Raw genomic sequence first — 6,000 nt, 5'->3', positions numbered from 1 at the left:
TGTGTGTGTGTGTGTGTGTGTGTGAGAGAAAACTTTGAAGAAAATCCATTCAGCTGTTTCTGAGTTTTCAGAACATGAAAATAGCATCTGGTTAAAAAAAAAAAAAGTTTTCCCTTGTTCATCAGAGTCAGAATGGATCTTGGCTTGCAGCATCTCATCTGACATACGCTCAGCCCCACACGGGGAATGCAGGTGAGGCCTATATGGATTCAGCGGGGAAGAGCGGAGGGTGCACAGGAACAGAATAAGGAATGATACGATTTCTGCACAGAAACCCAGGTAGCACTTGTACATCGCACAGAGCAGGCACGAAGCATCAAAGAGCTGAGTCTGGCTATCCCCGCCCAGATCTGGAAAAGGGGAGAGGGTGCTGAGACGCACTTCCAGCCCTGGCACTTTCCTACCATTTAAGTAAAAAATCATTCCTGGCTGCAGCACCAATGGGGAGCAAAGGAGAAGGATGCTGAGAAGAGGCGGAAGAGATGATGGGTCAGCGAGTGGGGAGGCACCCCCTATATGCCACGTTCCCTACAGTGTACCTGGGGATATGCTGGAGTTTTTATTATTATACTCCATCCGTCCATCCATCCCTCCCTCCCATAGTTTACTAATAAAAGCTTCAGCATATTATATATCTAATGATAATATCACTGCAGCATTAGACCTCTACATCACTGATTATCCCGGCCTATGACTTAAAGCCACATGTTAGCCCTGAGCATTTTAAAGTCCAACCAAGACTGAACTAGGGGGGTGAAGCAGCCATGAGTGGATAAGCTGTGAGCTGACCGTTTCATCCGTAACATTCGGATGCTCTGGGGAGCAGCACTGGAACCACTGCCAGGAGGTAGTCTGTTCAATCACTCTGTCTTTCACCTTCTTCTTGCACTACTTTAGTATATTTGATCACTTGCTGCTGTGCTGAGCAGTGTACCATAGATGGCAGTGCAGTATGAAAATTGCACAGCCCCTTGCTTTACAGCAACAGCTGTGCCATGAAATAACACTTGCTAGTCCAGGTGTCATGGAGAAATCTACCCTGAGATTGGTACTTCAGCCAGATCTGCCTGAAGCTTGCATTCCAATTTTTACCTTGTCTTTTAACAATAACTTAAGCGTAACCACCGGACCTTACAGCAACCATGTACTCTCAACTCGGCGGAAACCTCTAAGAAGTCTTTTACCATCGACGAACGGCTTATATTAAGAAAAGAAATGGGAGACCTACATCTGCCTGCAACTATTTAAGTATCACAAGGAGATCAAGTGGTTGGTTGCTCTGGATTGCTCTCATGAACAGGGTGACCACGCGTTCTGGTTTAGCTGGGGCAGTCCTGCATTTCGTAGGCTGGTCCTGACTGGCTGGTGAGAATTAAAATGAGTATCCTGGAAATGCAGGGGTGCAGGGCACAGCTCAGCAGGGAGGCAGTGGTGTGGAGTGGCATGGTGTGCCAGGCAGGGAGGCAGATAGGCCCTGCCCTGCCCCTGCCTCTACGTACAGGAGTGCAGCTGACTTGTGGGGAAGTGCCCCAGATTTTCCACCCTTTTCATAGTAAGAGCATGCATATTAAACATTTTAATTGATACAGGGGGTCCTGTTGATGTTCACAATGCTAATGGTCCCCCACATCTATCTATAAGAAATTCAAAGCATTTACAAACTTAAACATTCCCAGCAAAATTCAACTGTTTGTTTTGTTCTGGGTTGGTACAGCTCCTAGGCATTACAGATATATAAATATTAATAAATAATGAAGAAGTTGGAGCCAAGATTGATACACAGCTTTCTCTGGAGTAAAGCCATTCATCTATTTTACACTAATAGCATGACTACCAAATAGCTCAGGACAAAGGAAAAATACCATAGCTGATTGCAATGAAATGCTTCTGAATAGCCCGCTAAGTTCTATTTGTATCTTTAGACGCCTAAATACCTTTCAAAATCTGGCTGTGGAGCTCCTGTTCAAGACCAAAAAAAAAAAAAAAGAAAAAGAAATCAGCACAGCAAACAGCAAGGAGGTTGAGAAAGGTAAATTGTCTTTGTCATTAGCAAGAGAAAGGAAGGTGCCCTAAAGTTCTGTAATGACCTGGGAGGAAGAGACTGCATACAATAAAGACCATTAAAATTCACTATTAATTGAACTGCAAGGTGTCCTTGCTGTCACACCCCTCGCAGACACCATTTGCAGAATCCAAGGAGAGCACGTTTTCCTTTTAGCTTCACCTTCAACAAACTGTCCGATTAACAGCTCCCTCTCCTCCTGCTGTGTACCGAAGCTGGATAGATGAACCAGTGTAGTCATCTCTGACAAGGAGACACGCAGCACCTCTCCGTTACAGGATTTTAATGCGATCTTACACATCAAGAGGATTCGAATGACAAGAATGAATGGCAGTAGCCAACCTCATGCCTTGATGTTCTGATGAATTGATGCCCTGCCACATCCATCACTCTATTCTGCTGTCAAGAGAACTCCCAATTCTGGAAGATGAGTGTGTTTTTCCTCTGCCGTGCCAAAAAAAAAAAAAAAGCTGAACATCTGTCCTTAAGCCTGACTGCTGGATAAATGTAACTTTGAAATAAGACACAACCCAACTCATGGGACAGCTCCTAATGTACCAGAAATAAGGCAGGATAACAACCAGCTCCATCTGAAAGCATCTGCTTAGAGTAAGTGTTACCCTGCAAGCAAGCACAGGCAAAGTGGAGCGTGCAGAAGGTTTGCAAGGTGCCCAGGGGCTGAGACGAGGCAAGGTACTGAAAGAAGACTCGCACCTTTTAAGGGACGGAGGGCCTTGTATCAGTTCCTGCATCCCTGGCTACGCCAGCATGATGGAGTCATGAATTGTGCCGGTGGATAAGAACAAACTGTTACAAGAACCGCATATGTCTTTGTCTAAGGAGCTAGGGAAGTACTGGAACTGGGATGTGTATCACGTCTGGGCTGGTACTTGGGTGTGTGCTCAAAAGGGGACAACGGGACCAGTCAGACAGACTGGCTTAAGACTCTGTGAATCTCCTGACTCACATTTCGAAGTAAAATGCTCCGACTCTTACTGCATCTTTGGAGAATCCCAGAGTGCCATTTCCTCTGGGCTCATGAGCGCAGCAGTAGAAAAGGAAAAGTCTGGGGCAAAATCTTGGTAGCTCATGGAGCCATGAGAAAACCTGTTCAGCTTGACTTGTACAGAGCAGAAGAAGAACTTTCCATGCATGAGCAGGGCAGAAAGCACAGGAGAGCCTGCTGCTGTGTTCATAGAGGTGCTGCCAAGATCCACCTGCCTTGGGGGGGCTTGTAACTAAAATCCCTCCTGACCTAAACCTTCCTTCACTCAGGCCCTTTGTGAGAAGAGGCTCATCCTGTGTCCTCTGAAGCAAATGGTGTGACTTGTGTAATTCAGTGGATCCGGCATGCGGGAGTACAAGGGGCTGAGGACTTACCCAATGCTCAGGGTTGGCCTACGTCCAGTGTTGCTTGTGCTCATGTGCAGACCCCACTTCGACTTTCACAAGCATCCTGAGCGCTTGGCTGGATACCCTGCAAAAACTAAATTGCCCGGCAAGAAGAATACTGTTGTGTGCTAAACAGGAGGCTTAGTAATGTTATTTCTGGAGCACTGCATTTCATCGTTCAGCTGCATTAGCCTCCTGCCCTCCATGCTAGTTTGAAAATTCAGGGGTTAATGTCTCCTAGGAAGAGGGCCCAGTCAGCACTTTCCCAAAACATCTCATTTTCCAGGAAGTAGCACCTTTGTTCGCACTAATTATGAGACACTGATCCCATTATTATGGAGCAAAATTACTGAGATGTGGAAGGAACACAACACACATCCGTGGAGCAGTACGCTTCAAATGAGGTGGAAATAATGTCTTCTGTGTACATGAGGCCTGGATTTGCTAATTCAACACTTCTGAGGTCACTAAACTGTGTTAGGAAAAGAGACACTTCACTACCAGGAATAAAGTTTTGGTCGGAAATTACCCTACCTAATGAAGGGCAGTCAGGAAGCAGGAGATAAGCTTGAGAAATAGTCTTTTCTCCTCTCATGGAGATAACACAGCCAGAAGCGAGCTTTAAAGGGCAACTTGAGTGTGGAGATAGAGGAAACTTAGCAAGCAGAGAAAGTAAGTTGGGGGCGGGAGGAGGGGAGAAAGTGGGGATGGAGAAAAGTGAGGTGGAAGCAGTAAAAGGCAGGAGGATATCAGAGCAAAGGCAGAGGTTGGTGCATGCTGGGAAGAGCCTTCAAAGTAAAGACCTTGGATTTGCCAAAGAAGGTGAAGACAAGCCAGTGAAGTGATTTGAAAAGGGAAATAACTTAGACATAATAGCACAACAAAGCCCCATAACAAGCAATATGAATTGAATTGGGAAGTCCTCTTCACCAAGGCCCAGAGCCCAGGGAGGGAAAAGAAAGAGCTGGCTGGAGAGAAATCCATTACAATTTAAGAACGAAATGCGAGGATGAAGGAGGAAAACTCCCTCTCCCAGAAACCAGAGGGACAGAGCTTCCAAGACTATCAGCCCTCTGAATGATTACTTGTAGCCCAGATACACCCAGGGGTGTGCCGTGTCCGCAAGTGGAAGGGATGGGGGGTCAGGCAAGAGAGCTGTGAGAGGGGCCTGCCACCGGGGAGCAGTTCCCTCTTTTCTCTATAGAGCCAGGCCGGGACAAAGCACTATATACACATTTATTGCTATACAGAAATAAATATGAATAAGAGACATTAAATAGTTACAGTAGAATTGGTATGTGACACCATATTCGATAACCTGCAGTCAACACATTGTACCGCTTTGAGGGACTGCAAAACATAGAACAGGTGACTGGGAACTCAGTACAGGTGATCCGCAGCGCAGGCAATAATTAACCGCCCCTGCACAGATGAACATAACACCCTGGAACAGGTAAGTCAAGGCATCAACACAGTAAATACATACAAGCATCAACTCAGATAAACCCAGGTAAGTTGAGGTGGCAATGCGATAGACGGGCACAGGCAACAATACAGGTAAGCTCTGAGAATGGGCAGTAAATACATATAGGTAATGAAAACAGGTAAACCAGTATAAACCCCCTTAAGGAGTACCCATAATCAACAATATGAAGCAAACATCAATCACAAAATATGAGGTGCATCCCTGGAGACCCTCCCCCTTAGGGCCCCGGGTTGTGGACACATTCCCCCACCCCGCACGATGGAGGAGGGTGGAAGTTGAAGACCCTCCTCTCCCAAACCCGCCTCCCCAATGGGACCTGCTTCCCCAGCAACTCACACTCCCGCGCTGAAGCAGACAAGGCTTGTCCCCTGGTAGCCAGTCCTGCAAGGGCCTCTGGCTTCTCTCGATGGCCTGGTGCCTGCTCTGGGCCTGCCTGGCCTCCTGGCAGGGCTTCCCCAATGGCCCTGTGCCCTGCACTGGGCACACAGGGAGCTCCTACAGGAGCCAAGCCCTTACTGGCTCCAATTCCCTGGCCTTACGCTGGGGGTCTTGCCTGTTCCTGGGCCCTGCTCTGGGCACCAGGGCTCTTTTAGTTTAATTCTGAGCCACACTGCGGGGCTCCAGCTACCCGGCCAAGAGCCAGGGCTAACTTGAGCAGCCTCGAGCTGCTCCCGAGGTTGACTCTCCATGCGCCAACCTGTGCACCATGTGGGGCCCGTACAGCCTCAAGCTGCTCCCAGGGCCGGCTCTCCATGCGCCGATCCACACATCGTCAAGGCTCAGGTGGGATCCCAATGACAGTGATCTCCCAAGCTCCTCTCTCCCCACCATCCCTCGCCATATTTACCCAGCATGCCAAGCATGCTGGGCTTTTATTTACACCGTAAGTCCCGCCCTGAAGTCCACCAGACCTGCAAGGTGCAGTCTTCAATCAGGTCCAGGGTCTCTTTGCCCCCCACGCCTCCAAGCAGGGGTGGGGCAAAATCCTCCCAGCTGTTACCTGATTGGTGGAAATGTTCCACCAATCTGAAGTGTCCTTCTCCAAGCCTGGCTTTCCTGG

Source organism: Alligator mississippiensis, chromosome 13 (genome assembly GCF_030867095.1).
Source record: "Alligator mississippiensis isolate rAllMis1 chromosome 13, rAllMis1, whole genome shotgun sequence".
Taxonomy (NCBI): domain Eukaryota; kingdom Metazoa; phylum Chordata; order Crocodylia; family Alligatoridae; genus Alligator; species Alligator mississippiensis.
The sequence above is the reverse complement of the archived record's forward strand: the minus strand, read 5'-3'. Positions refer to the sequence as shown.